Genomic DNA, 12,566 nt, shown 5'->3' with positions numbered 1-12,566 from the left:
TGGCATTTTACCCATTTCAACATTTAAAAAGGTGAAATGTATAAAATGCTTTGATGGAATATGCATTTTGGGAAATTTTTCACACAGGAAAATGACTGGTACTTATAAATACACACCTAGGAAAAGAAAATGGTAGACCAGAGGGAGGTCCCTAAGAAACTCCTACTTGGTGGAGAATCTGGAGGAGAAAGCAAGTAAACTTCACCCTCAGGGGGGAATAGTGATGCCTAGTGATCTCCAGACAAGCTCTGGGATACTGGTGTGTCCTGTGTTCCTGTGAGGAAGGAAAAACACCCCTGGGAATATAAGTCTCCTCAGAAATGAATTCTCTAAGGAAAATTCAAAAGGTCACTAAAGAGAGCTGTGAAGGCCACATGCTGCAGATCTGCCAACCATTTTCATGGGTTCACAGGTGGGGCCATGGCAGCATCTGTTACTTCACTGGATAAGCCCATACCCATGGGCACCACCAACAAGGAAAGTGACCATGACTGCTCTGAACCACTATCTTGGTTCCATGGTATTCCAGGTATTCCTGAGCTTGGGTGCATTTGGACACTTTGTAGGATGTGGAGACAGCACCTGGCATCAGGAAAAAAAGCCTTTCAGGGTCAGATGCTGGACATTATATGTCCTGCCATAACCCACTGAATGTACCAGGGGAGACTGTGAACTACAGGGAGAAACTATTATCTGTGTGGTGCCACAGTGCTCCAAAATGTGTTCACCAAATGTGATGAGTGTGCCACAATGATGGAGGAAGTTGTTGGTGTGGGAGGAGTGGGGTGTGTCATGGGGGAATACAGGAAGCTCTTATATATATATATATATATATATATTTTGCAATGAATCATGCTTTATTTTTAGTCACATGGCATTCTCCATTCATATTAACTAAAGACTATTTCACCCACAGCTCTGTTTGGCTGCCAGTCTCTTGTCTCTCTCTTCTGCAATGGTGAGGTGGATTCTTTTTCCTCAGGGAAGAGAAATCCATGGTTTGTTGCCTTTGCCAATAATGAAAATGTTGGAGAGCCAGGTGGCAAAGCTGTTGCCATTGTCATCTTTCACATGAACCACATCAAAGAGCCAGGATGTCTCTCTCTGTTGGTGATCACACCAATTCTTCCAAGGTTAGCACCTCCAGTCACAATACACAGGTTACCCATATCAAACTTTATGAAATCAGTAATCTTGACTGTCTCCAAATCAATTTGAATGGTGTCATTCACCTTAATGAGAGGATCAGGATAGTGGATGGTGCAAGCATCAAAGGTCACCAGATGAGGGATTCCTTTTGTGCCTACAAAGATCTTCCTCAAATTGCACAACTTGTACTTGGCCTCCTCAGGTGTAATACGATGAACAGCAAAGTGACCCTTGGTATCATAGATCAGATGGAAATTCTCTCCGGTCTTGGCAATGCTGATGACATCCATAAAACCAGCAGGATAAGTTATATCAGTTCGGACCTTGCCATCAGTCTTTATGAACTGCTGCATACAAATCTTCTTTACTTCATCTCCTGTGAGGGCATATTTAAGCCTGTTCCTTAAGAAAATGATGAATGGGAGACATTCTCTCAGCTTGTGCAGACCAGTGGATGGACGAGGAGCAAACACACCAGTCAGTTTGTCCAGCATCCAGTGCTTTGCAGCTGCTACACCCTTCAAATACTTCTTGGGACCACAAGCCATGGCTGTCGTAAGCACAGAAAGAGCTCTTATATTTTTTTAAAGTAACATTTTTTGTGATGTATATATCTTCAAAAAATACAATGTACAAAAATGATGAGGTGGGGAATTGGGGAATGGAGTATATAGGAACCTCTTATGTTTTTTACATTTTATATAATGTTTTTAAATGTAATATTCTTTGTGATCAATTAACTTCAATTTAAAAAGTGTAAAAAACAAACACGTTCAATGTCTAATAATGATGGAATGCAAATTAAAAGTATAATGTAGTACAACAGTGTAAGTATTAGAATGGGCAGTTAAAAAGATGTTCCATTTCAAATGTTGTCAAGATTGTGGGAGAACTAGATCTCTAATTCATTGCTGGTGGGAAATGAAAATGCTAATCCACTTCAGGAAAAAGTTTGTTGTTTAATAAAATTAAATAAATACCTATCACAAGAAAAAAAGCCTGATGAACTTCTGTAATCAGGGAGAGGCCCATGGTCTTTCCCTAACCCCATTTCTAGGATCCCTAGAATGTGTGACCCACAGTTGTCATGTGATCTGGGAGAGGGATCCAGAGAGGGAGGGAAGGTGGGCCAGAGAAATGGACATAGAAATGCTGAGATTAATTATCACTCCTGCCTCATTGTCTCCTGGGTCCAGGGCTGCACCTTACTGCAGAAGTCAAACTGAATTGATTTGTGAGAAAATGGCTTGAATTTAAGCTTGGGAACCTGACTTGAAATTAGAATATTTCCATAATGCAGATAAGAAGTGTGGGCTTAGGAAGACCAGGACTTGACTAGATAGAACACTGTCTTGTCAGCATGAAAACTTTTCGCATGAGGAAGCATTTGAACTTTGTATGGCCTGTTCCCTATTACTTTAAATGTTGCAGTTCTAAAAACAAACACTTTTGAAAGTAAACATAGATAGCTGCTGCTTTGTAATTTCTAATAAATATGATGTGGAAAGTAAGGTCAAGGCTCTCAGTTCCAGAAGCTGTGAGTCCCCTGGTTCTATCTTTATTTCTTCTCTTGTGTCTTTCTGTTCTTTTATTTCTTAAGTTCTGTGTTATGTTCCCTTTGAGCCAATCTATTGCTGAGCTGGTCTCAGCAACTGGTGCCTGAACAGGGACTCAAAGGGAAGAAGGATCACTTCAAGCAAAACTAAAGTTGGTGTAATGGCACAGAGCCCTGACTCATTTAGAAGGCCTTTGAAGTCCTCAGTAAATAAGGACACTCTCAAGTATTTTTGCAGGGTTATAATGGGAAATGGAAGCAGTTCAACAAAATATCTCCTGTATGTCTCTTGAAGCAACTCCTCAAGGCCAGAGGGTCCAAGGCCATTGAGCCTCATACTTAAAATTCCTACAGATTATAGAAAAATATTGCTCATGGTTCCCAGCAATAGGAAGTGTAGAATTAGAAGACTGGGAAAGAGTGGAAAAAGAGTTTTTAAAAAATACACATACAAGGTGTTCTGCTCCCTGTTACTATTTGACCCACTTGGACTATAATCAAATCTGTCTTGGAACCCTTGCAAACAGAAGATGAGGAGGAGGAGAATAAGGAGAGAGAATGTGAGGAAGTTCCTCCCACTCAATCTTTTGGTGATACTAAATCTAAAGTTTTTTTGCCTTCAGATCCTTCCTTAATTGACTTTAGAAAGTCACTTTCCCCTCCACCAACAACCCCTCCACACGTCAAAATTTTGTAGCTAAAACCTTAGATCCAGTCAGGTTGGCTTTTCCTTCCTGTTATGTTATGCATTACATGGATGATATATTGTGTGTTGCTCCCTCTTCCCAGACTCTTGTTTTAGCATATCAGGCCTTAGAAAAGAGCTTAACTGCAGCAGGATTAAAATTTGTCCCTGAGAAAATTCAAGAGGTTACTCCCATTTCTTATCTTGGGACTATTGTTGATAAAATTACAACTAAGCCTCAGAAGGTTCATATTCATAAGGATTCTATTAAAACTTTGAATGGTTCACAAAATTATTAGGAGATATAAACTGACTGAGGCCTAAAGCAGGCATTTCCACACAAGAGTTGTCTAATTATTTTTTCCCTATTATGAGAAGGTCCTCAATTAAACAGACCCCGGGTTTTGACAAAAAAGCAGAATGAGGATTAAAACTTGTAGGAAAAAAATCAAAGTGTGCAAGTTGAATGCATTAATCCAGAACAGTCACTGCAATTGCTTCTTTTGCCTTCCTTACAATCTTCCATGGGAGTACTTAAGCAACAAGATCATATTGAAGAATGGAGAAAAGGAAGGGGGGCAAGATGGTGGTTGAGTGAGTGCACCTGATAATCTCTCCTGCAAAGAAGCAGCTGGGCAGCATTGGAAATTCTTTGGGACCAGGCTGTTTCAGGATTTTGCAGGGCAGGAGGTATCTGGATACTGATTTGGTGGGAAGGTAACAGAGAAAATTCATGTATAAGATAAAATTGAGGCTCTCTTACATGGAGGTGGGGGCTGTGCATGGGACACTCCCTCCTGGGGTGGGCAGAGCCATGGCACCAGCACCACAGTGGTGATTCCTGGAGGCTCTGCAGTACTGGGGAATTCATAAGCCCTGAGTGGGCTATTGGGGGGCTAACAGGGCAGGAGGCCTTCACAGACTGATATGGGGAGACAGATGGGAGTTTTATTGTGAGGCAGGGAATTTTTGATTGTGGACACAAATAATAGTGCTTCTGGCTAGAGCTCTGCCCCCAAGGCCAGCTGCTGATCTGCAGTGGCCTTAAATCCTTCACAATAAAGAGACGTCACCAAGAGGCTGTTTCAGGGGCTGGCAGGGTGGGAGACATCTGGAAGCAGATTAGGGGAATATTCTGTGAAGCATGGGAATTTCAGTTTTGGACACTGATATCAGCACTTCCGGCTGGAGCCCCACCCCCTGTGCCTGGTTACAGATCTGCAGTGTCATTAAATTGGCTGCAGTGTAGAGGCACCCCCAGGTGGCTGTTTTGGGGGCTTACAGGGTGGGAGGTGTCCTGAAGTCGAAGTAGTGATACAGCCACAGAAAAGACCCTAGTGAGAGAGTGAATTGCGGGTGTCTGACACATAGGTCAGAATTTGCAGATGTGACCTTACCCATAGGGCTGGCACCCAGCTGCGGGAATCCCTGAAGGCTGTGTTGCACTGCAGTGCTCCCAGGTTCCCTGTTAACCAGATTTGAGGTTCCCAGGTCTGTGTCCTCTAAAGCCAGGTGACCCACACCCGAGAGACTCACACCTCTTGAGTCTGCAATATCAAAGACTTTCCATCCCTAAATCCACCATGCCCTGAGGTCCATCTGAGCTCCTTGAATGTCCTAGCCCTCAATGTTTTTATTTTTTCTTTTTTGTTTTTTTGTCTTGTTTTGTTGTTTTTATTTTTTATTTATTTTATTTATTTTTTATTGTACTGATTGCTAACATTGCATTATTGCCTAGTCTTTTATCCCATTGTATCCCCCAAGATATACATATATATATTTAATTATTTAGGGGGGTTCTTTGTTGTTGCTGTTGTGGTTGTACTATATCTTTTATTCTTTTCCTTACTTGCTCCTCTCCATTTACCCACCCCCCTTTTTCTTTCTTTCTACTCTTTTTTATTCCCTCTAGTCCCTCATTTCCTTCTTATTTTATTTTATCTTAATTATACAATAGGTGCTGCAGGGAACACCTCACATTTGCTGGGTTTCCTCATCCTCCATTGCCTCATTTCTGTGTGAATTGATTTTGGCTACCTACACTATCCCCTTTCCCCTACATCTTGATATCCTCCATCGTCTACTGTCTCTCCTATATTCCACCTCTCTTTCTTTGATCCCCAAAGTGTCCAATCCTTAATTTCTAATACCTTTGTTTTGTTTTCTTTTATCCACTCTTGAAATTATTGCCTTTCTTTTCTCTTTCCCTCTCTCACGAAAACACTAGCTTTTTAATTCATACCATATTCCTCCCATATTCAGTCAACTACCTCATTATAGGTACTCTACTTACTGCTATAACTCTACACAACCTACTTGAATCTAATATCCATCCTCCCAGATCTCATATTGTTGCTCTGTTAACATTTATTACCAATACTACTTTACACATTTTCCTTGCTTACACAATTGCCTTTCCCTGGCCCTAATACTTTCCTTCAAAGTGAACTCAGCCAGCAATAAGAAATTAGAATAAGAAGAACAAAGTGACAAAGAGAAGATATAACACTTACGCAAAAACAACAGCTAATTAATCCCCAAGACTAGACAAAGAAACTAAGGAACTGATTAAACCTGTCAAGATAAAATGATGACCAGACAGCAACAAAAATCTACAAACCAAACCAGTAATCAGGAAAACATGGCTGAATCCAATGAACAAACTAAAAAGAGGAAGGGGAACAGAACTTCACATGAGTAATTAAAGATCTCAGAACATATATCACAGACACATTTAATGAAGTAAAGGAAGAGGTTAACAATATGAAGACAACAGTTGGAGGAGAAATTACAGACATACACAAAAAGATAACAGATATGATGGGAATGAACACCACAGTTCAAGAAATCAAAAATACACTCACAGCAAATAACAGCAGATTAGAAGAGGCAGAGCAGAGAATTAGCGATGTGGAAGACAATACATCGGAAATCAAACAGATAGTAGAATTGATCAAAAAAAAGATAGAAAAAATCGAGCTAGGATATACGGAACTGAATGACAATGCAAAACGCACAAACAAACGTATTATAGGCATCCCAGAAGGAGAAGAGAAGAGAAGGGAAAGGGGTCAGAAGGAGTTCTGCAGGAAATAATGGCTGAAAACCTCCCAAATCAACTGAAAGAGACAGATGTACATATCTAAGAAGCACAACACAACCCAATAATCATAAACCCCAACAGACCCACCCCCAGAAATATACTTGTCAAATTATCCAACGCTCAAGACAAAGAGAAATTTCTAAAAGCAGCAAGAGAAAAGAAAACCATCACGTACAAGGGAAGTTCCATAAGATTAAGTGCTGATTTCTCATCTGAAACCATGGAGGCAAGAAGGCAGTGGTATGATATAGTCAAGGTACTAAAAGAAAAAAATTTCCAACCAAGAATACTCTATCCAGCAAAACTAGCATTCAAAAACAATGGAGAGTTCAAAATATTCACAGATAAACAGAAATTGAAAGAGTATGCCAACAAGAAACCTCCCCTTCAAGAAATTCTAAAGGGAGTTCTGCAGGAAGAAAGGAAAAAACAAGACAGACACAGTTGGAGGAGAGTGTAAGAGCAACAAAAAAGACAAAAAGAGAAGAAAAAACAAACAAACAAAATATGACAAACACAAGTCCAATCAAAATATGGCTAACATAAATAATACCTTGAAAGTAATAACCCTGAATGTCAACGGATTAAACTCACCTATCAAAAGATTCAGACTGGGACATTGGATAAGGAAATATGACCCATTTATATGATGTCTACAAGAGACACATCTTAGACCCAGAGACTCATGGAGGCTGAAAGTGAATAGTTGGAAAACAATCTTAAAAGAAAACAACAACCAAGAAAAGGCAGGAGTAGCTATATTAATATCAGACAAAATAGACTTTAAATGCGAAACAATTGTGAGAGACAAAGAAGGATACTACATATTAGTGAAATGGACAATCTGTCAAGAAGAACAAACAATCATAAACATTTATGCTCCTAACAAGGATGCCTCTAAATATGTGAGGCAAACGCTGGAAAAACTAAGTGAAACAATAGATGCATCTACAATTATAGTGGGGGATTTTAATACACCACTATCAACTCTGGACAGAACATCTCAAAAGAGAATCACTAAAGAAATGAAATATTTGAACAGTATATTAGAGGAGCTGGATCTAATAGACATATACAGATCATTACACCCAAACACAGCAGGATATACATTTTTCTCAAGTGCACATGGATCGTTCTCCAAGATAGACCATATGGTAGGACACAAAGAAAGGCTTAATGAATTCAGAAAGATTGAAATCATACAAAATAATATCTCTGACCACAGTGGAGTGAAGCTGGAAATCTGCAAGGGTCAGAGACCCAGGGTTCACACCAAGATATGGAAATTAAATAGCACACTCTTAGAAAAACAGTGGGTCAAAGAGGAAATCTCAAAAGAAATCAATGACTACCTTGAAACAAATGATAATGATAACACAACATACCAAAATTTATAGCATGCAGCAAAAGCAGTACTGAGAGGGAAATTTATAGCCATAAATTCATACATCGAAAAAGAATAAAGAGCAAAATTTGAAGAACTAACTGCACATTTGGAGGAATTAGAAAAAAACAAAAACAAAGTAATCCAACAGGAAGAAAAAGGAAGGAAATAACAAAGAAAAGAGCAGAACTAAATGAAATAGAAAATAAGAAAGCAGTTGAAAAGAGAAACAAGACCAAGAGCTGGTTTTTTGAGATCAACAAAATTGACAAACCTTTAGCAAGACTAACAAAGAAAAAAAGAGAGAAGATGCAAATACACTAAATAAGAAATGAGAAAGGGGATATTACCACTGACCCCACAGAAATAAACACTATCATAAGAGGATACTTTGAAAAACTATATTCCAACAAAAATGACAATTCAGAGGAAATGGAGAAATTCCTAGAAACACATTAGCAGCCTATATCGACAAAAGAAGAAATTGATGATCTCAACAAACCAATCACAATAAAGAGATAGAATCTGTCATTAAAAACCTCCCAAGTAAGAAGAGCCCAGGGCCAGACGGCTTCACAGGTGAATTCTACAAAATATTCTGCAAAGAACTAACACCAATCCTACTGAAACTATTCCAAAAAATCAAAACAGAAGGAACATTGCCTAACTCCTTCTATGATGCCAACATTACCCTAGTACCAAAGCCAAAGAAAGACACCACAAGAAAGGAAAATTACAGACCAATTTCTCTAATGAACCTAGATGCAAAAATCCTTAACAAAATACCTGCTAATCATATTCAACAACACATTAAATGAATTATACACCACGACCAAGTGGGATTTATTCCAGGTATGCAAGGATGGTTCAACATAAGGAAATCAATCAATGTAATACACCATATAAACAGATTGAAGGAAAAAAATCACATGATTATATCTATAGATGCAGAAAAAGCATTTGACAAAATACAGTACTCTTTCTTGATAAAAGCACTCCAAGATATTGGAATACAAGGAAATTTTTTGAACATGATAAAGAGTATATATGAAAAACCTACAGCCAACATTGTTTACAATGGAGAAATCCTAAAATCCTTCCCTCTAAAATCAGGAACAAGACAAGGATTCCCACATTCTCCCCATCTATTTAACATTGACTTAGAAGGACTTGCTTGAGCACTAAGGCAAGAACCAGAAATAAAAGGCATTCAAATTGGAAAGAAAGAAGTCAAAATTTCATTATTTGCAGATGACATGATCCTATACATAGAAAACCCAGAGGTCTACAGCAAAGCTTCTAGAACTCATAAATGAGTTTAGTAAAGTCACAGATTACAAGATCAATGTGCAAAAATCAGTAGCATTTCTGTACACCACTAATGAGTCAGATCAGTAGGAAATCAAGAAACAAATACCATTCACAATAGTAAATGAAAAAATCAAATATTTAGGAATAAATTTAATTAAAGATGTAAAAATCTTACACACCAAGAACTATACAAGACTGTTCAATGAAATCAAAGAAGACCTAAATAAATGGAAGAAAATTCCCTGTTCATGGATAGGAAGACTGAATATTATTAAGATGTCTATCCTACCAAAACTGATCTACACATTCAATGCAACCCCAATAAATATCAACACAGCCTTCTTTAAGGAACTAGAAAAATTAACTATGAAATTTATTTGGAAAGGAAAGAGGCCCCAAATAGCCAAAGACATATTGAAAAAGAAAAACAAAATTGGAGAAATCACACTACCGGACTTCAAAACATACTACAAAACTACAGTAGTGAAAACATCATGGTATTGGCATAAGGAGAGACACACAGACCAATGGAATCGAATTGAAAGTTCTGATATAGAACCTCATATATATCGCCATATAATATTTGATAAACCCACCAAACCCTCTCAACTGGGAGAGAATGGCCTATTCAAGAAATGGTACCTGGAGAACTGGATATCCATATGTAGAAGAATGAAAGGGGATTACCATCTCATACCTTTTACAAAGATCAACTCAAGATGGATCAAAGACCTAAATATAAGAGCCAAGATCATAAAGACCTTGGAAAGCAGTGTAGGGAAACATCTACAAGACCTTGTAATAGGAAATGGCTTCATGAATATCACACCAAAAGCATGAGCAGCAAAAGAACAAATAGATAAATGGGACTTCCTCAAATCTAAAGCCTTCTGCACCTCAAAGGAGTTTGTCAAGAAAGTAAAAAGGGAACCTACACAATGGGAGAAAATATTTGGCAACCATATATCTGATAAAAGACTTATAACTTGCATATATAATGAACTCCTATATCTTGAAAATAAAAAGATAAACAACCCATTTAAAAAATGGGGAAAAGATTTAAATAGACACTTCTCCAAAGAAGAAATACAAATGGCTAAAAAGCACATGAAAAAATGCTCCAAATCTTTAGCTATCAGGGAAATGCAAATCAAAACTACAATGAAATACCATCTTACACCCATAAGAATGGCAGCTATGAAAGAAAACAGAAGAATACAAATGCTGGAGAGGATGTGAAGAAATGGGAACACTCATTCATTGCTGGTGGGAATGCAGAAGGATCCAACCATTCTGGAGGACAGTTTGGTGGTTTCTCAAAAAACTAACCATAGACTTGCCATATGACCCAGCAATATCACTGCTGGGTATGTACCCAGCAGAACTGAAAACAAGGACACAAACCGATATATGCACACCAATGTTCATAGCAGCATTGTTCATTATCGCCAAAAGTTGGAATCGAGCCAAATGCCCACCAACAGATGAGTGGATCAACAAAATGTGGTATAAACATACAATGGGCATGGCGCAGCGGCACCTCTCTGAGCTCGGGGTGTTCGGGATCCAGACATGGTGAGCTGGGCCAGGCCAAGGCACCGCGCGGGCCCCCCTGTGTGCGGTTTGACTGCCATGAACTTGCTCTAGGATTCATTGTACAGCAGTTTGTCTTGGATGGATTTCTCGGAGTGGAATTAGCAACAATGATTGAGCTTAACTAGCAATAGAAATTGGAATAAGAAGAACAAAGTGACAAAGAGAAGATATAACACTTACGCAAAAACAACAGCTAATTAATCTCCAAGACTAGACAAAGAAGCTAAGGAACTGATTAAACCCGTCAAGAAAAAATGTTGACAAGACAGCAACAAAAATCTACAAACCAAACCAGTAATCAGGAAAACATGGCTGAACCCAATCAACAAACTGAAAATCAGGAAGGGGGGCAGGACTTCGCACAAGCAATGAAAGATCTCAGAACATTTATCACTGACAAATTTGATGAAGTAATGAAAGAGGTTAACAGCGTGAAGACAACACTTAGAGGGGAAATTGCAGACATGCGCAAAAAAATAACAGATATGATGGAAATGAACACCACAATTCAAGAAATCAAAAATACACTTGCAGCAAATATCAGCAGACTAGAAGAGACAGAGCAGAGAATTAGTGATGTGGAAGACAGTGCATTGGAAATCAAACAGATAGTAGAAGTGGTCAATAAAAAGGTAGAAAAAATCCAGATAGGACTTAGGGACCTGAATGATAACGCAAAACGCTCAAACATATGTATTATAGGCATTCCAGAAGGAGAAGAGAAGGGAAAGGGGTCAGAAGGAGTGTTGCAGGAAATAATGAATGAAAACTTCTCAAATCTACTGAAAGAGACAGATGTACATATCCAAGAAGCACAGCGCACTCCACTGGTCATAAACCCCAACAGGCCCACCCCAAGACATATACTTGTCAAATTATCCAATGCTCAAGACAAAGAAAAAATTCTAAAAGCAGCAAGAGAAAAGAAAACCATCACATACAAGGGAAACTCCATAAGATTAAGTGCTGATTTCTCATCTGAAACGATGGAGGCAAGAAGGCAGTGGTATGATATAGTCAAGGTACTAAAGGAAAAAAATCTCCAACCAAGAATACTCTATCCAGCTAAACTAGCATTCAAAAATGATGGAGAGTTCAAAATATTCACAGATAAACAGAAACTGAAAGAGTATATCAACAAGAAACCTCCCCTTCAAGAAATTCTTAAGGGAATTCTGCAGGAAGAAAGGAAAAAACAGGACAGTCAGAGATGGAGGAGAGTGTAAAAGCAACAAGAAAGACAAAAATAGAAGGGGAATATAAAATAATACAAACAAAATATAACAAACACAAATCCAACCAAAATATGGCTACCATAAATAACTCTCTAAACGTAATAACACTGAAAGTCAACGGATTAAACTCACCTATCAAAAGATTCAGACTGGGACACTGGATAAGGAAATACGACCCATCTATAAGCTGCCTACAAGAGACACATCTTAGACCCAGAGACTCATGGAGGTTGAAAGTGAATGGCTGGAAAACAATCATACAAGCAAACAACAACCAAAAAAAGGCAGGAGTAGCTATATTAATATCAGACAAAATAGACTTTAAATGTGAAACAATTGTGAGAGACAAAGAAGGATACTATATTTTAGTGAAAGGGACAATTTGTCAAGAAGATCGAACAATCATAAATATTTATGCTCCTAACAAGGGCGCCTCTAAATATGTGAGGCAAACGCTGGAAAAACTAAGTGAAAGAATAGATGCATCTACAATTATAGTGGGGGATTTTAATACACCACTATCAACTCTGGACAGAACATCTCAAAAG

General features: G+C 38.4%; 1 pseudogene; it reads right to left on the bottom strand.

The window, feature by feature from the left end:
- Nucleotides 1-858: 858 nt before the first annotated feature.
- LOC131276465 (small ribosomal subunit protein eS4, X isoform-like) lies at nt 859-1,697 on the bottom strand (annotated as a pseudogene).
- Between the last annotated feature and the right edge of the window lie 10,869 nt (nt 1,698-12,566).

Source organism: Dasypus novemcinctus, chromosome 28, assembly GCF_030445035.2.
Source record: "Dasypus novemcinctus isolate mDasNov1 chromosome 28, mDasNov1.1.hap2, whole genome shotgun sequence".
In the NCBI taxonomy this organism is placed as follows: domain Eukaryota; kingdom Metazoa; phylum Chordata; class Mammalia; order Cingulata; family Dasypodidae; genus Dasypus; species Dasypus novemcinctus.
This window is presented reverse-complemented; position numbering and strand designations above follow the sequence as displayed.